Genomic DNA, 2,674 nt, shown 5'->3' with positions numbered 1-2,674 from the left:
TCTCTTAATTATTATTTTAATTTATTAAATAACAATAATAACAATAACAATAACAATTATATTATATTAAAAAATTAAACTAAAGTGACTTCCCAAGGTGTGCAAGTTAAGGTATAGTTCATTTATAATTTTTTTATTAAAAAAATAAAATCATTAATTTTTTGAAATTTCGAAAAAAAGATTATTTTTAGTTTAATTATTAATTATAATTTTGAAGTTATTACTAAACTATACTTTAACTTGCACACCTTGTGACGTTGCAATTTTTAACTTTTACACTTCGAATACAATAAATTAAGCAACAATTTCGGGAAAGCGACCCAATGGAAATTATCGAAGGACCAGTTCTGGACAACAGTACACATTGATTTGAGATAACGAACTGCACCTAGTAAACAGACTATTTGTTATTGTTTGCTATAAAACAACACAGAGAAAAACATAATGTTTATTACACCTTTTCTTGTCACTTTGAATTACGCTAACACAAGAGATATCGACATTTATTCACGTCTTGAAACAAAACAGTTTTTTCATTAAACACATAGACAAACCATTACCCAATTTTTATAATTTAATTTGCTTTTTGTAGTTTATTAATTCAAGCACCAAAGGGTTGTATGTGTTTTGAAACAATTTGAAAACGAATAACATTTTTTTAAATAAAATGTTTTTCAACTAAAATTTATTCTTGCACGCCCTTTCCCTGTAAAAAAGACTAATAATTTTAACTTGCACACCTTGGGGAAGTCACTTTATTATATAATAATAATAAATTCATGAAATAAAGGTGACCTTGAAGATTCATTAAAATACTTAAGCTGACAAAATTTATTTGAAGTCAAAAACATACATAAAATAATTAAGAACTGGTACAAAAGGTTTGAAATGAGTGTCAAATAATTATAAATATAAAAAAATTATTAATAAATTATTTTTTATGTTAAAAAAAGTGATTACAAAAAAAATATTTAATAAACAAAAAATAATTGTATTTCTTTCAAAATATTCATTTTCAAACAATTGTATTTTATATTAAAAATGTATTTTTTTGATATATTACACACATAGTTATTAATATGACAAGCCATGGAATTATAAATAAATAATTCACAATCATGTTTAAATGAAATTTTTGATGTGAACATAAACCAAAGATAATAATTGTTTTTTTACATATTTTTAATAATTAAATATATTTTTTATAGTTAAAATAAGTGTGATTATTTTCATTGTGAACTACATAAAAACGATTATCTTCCAATAACTCACTGTCGATAATTACATGTAAATGATGTTATTTAATATATTTTATATTTTTAATTTATTGTGTCTTACTACACACATAAATAACAAAATTATAATAATAACATCACAACTTTTATTGAATAGTGAAATAATAACATGATAATACAATTTCTTTTAATGATTTTAATATGGTAATTAATATAAAATGATTCACTACCATACTCTACATGTTCATTGTTAAAACGAATTAAATTATAAGACATGTAAACTTTTTGATTGTGTAAACAGACAATTTCAAACTAAACAAATACATAAATATTATAGTATAAAAAGAATGTAAATGGTTATTTCTAATAGACAAATAATAAATCCAAAAAACACAAAGAAGACTCGTCAACAGGAAGTTGAACATAAGAAATAAAAGGTTTAAAAAGAAGTTATTGAAACCAAAATAAAACTTGAAGTAAAAATTCTTTAAAAATAAGAGAAAGGTATAATAAATCAAAGAATTACAACACTAAAAAAAAGAAGAAAACGAGTGGACACAAATTAAAGTGAATGGAAAAAAGAACAACGTAAAAGTTGAGGATGAAAAGAAACGAAAAAAAAGGAAAGGCGAAAATGTCAAGAAAAGAAAGAATGAAAAAAATGAGTTACAGAAATTACAAGAATTAAAAGAAAAAGAAGAACATAAGGTTATTGTGCTAGATAATAAGCAATTATCGAAGCACAATACTTTTAAAATCAATTGTGATTTATTTCAATATATCATTTTATTACAATTATCAAATACATGTAAATCGGTTTAAAGCATATTTATCTTTTTATTAATTATGGTTTCAAACAAAACAAAAAATTTAACAGGTAAATATTATAAGAAGGATTTCTATCCGTTTATTATTAACCAAATAATAAAATTTGCCCATTAAAAAATTCGAAAAAAATGATCATAAATAAATTAGTAATTTAAATTCTAGATCGTATTTGAAAGATAATAATTAATAGACGTACATTCTTATTTAATAAATAATAACAGATACCCAACAAATATCACATGCATTTACATATTTGAGTGACTTAATGATAAAGCAGATTAATAAAATTTGCAATAACTTCACGTTTTATTCGATTTTCTTTTAAATTAAACCACTTCAAAACATCCAACGACAAATAATCTCGATATAAAATAGTGCGAATTGAAAATATCATAATTTTCACAACCGTGAATCAACAGAAAAAGAACCTCATTTAAAAATGTGTGGTTGATTAAACTATTCTAAAAATAATAAAAAATTACAAAACACCAAAACGAAAAACTAAAAAAATAATAATAATGTTATAAACGAGTTCACCGAAAAAATAAGAACACATAAATTGTACGCGTGAATTATAAACGCATAGTTGATAAAGTTTGTTTTGTTCTGTG

This window comes from Entamoeba invadens (genome assembly GCF_000330505.1).
Source record: "Entamoeba invadens IP1 unplaced genomic scaffold scaff_1105074725625, whole genome shotgun sequence".
NCBI classification, from domain to species: domain Eukaryota; phylum Evosea; order Mastigamoebida; family Endamoebidae; genus Entamoeba; species Entamoeba invadens.
This window is presented reverse-complemented; position numbering follows the sequence as displayed.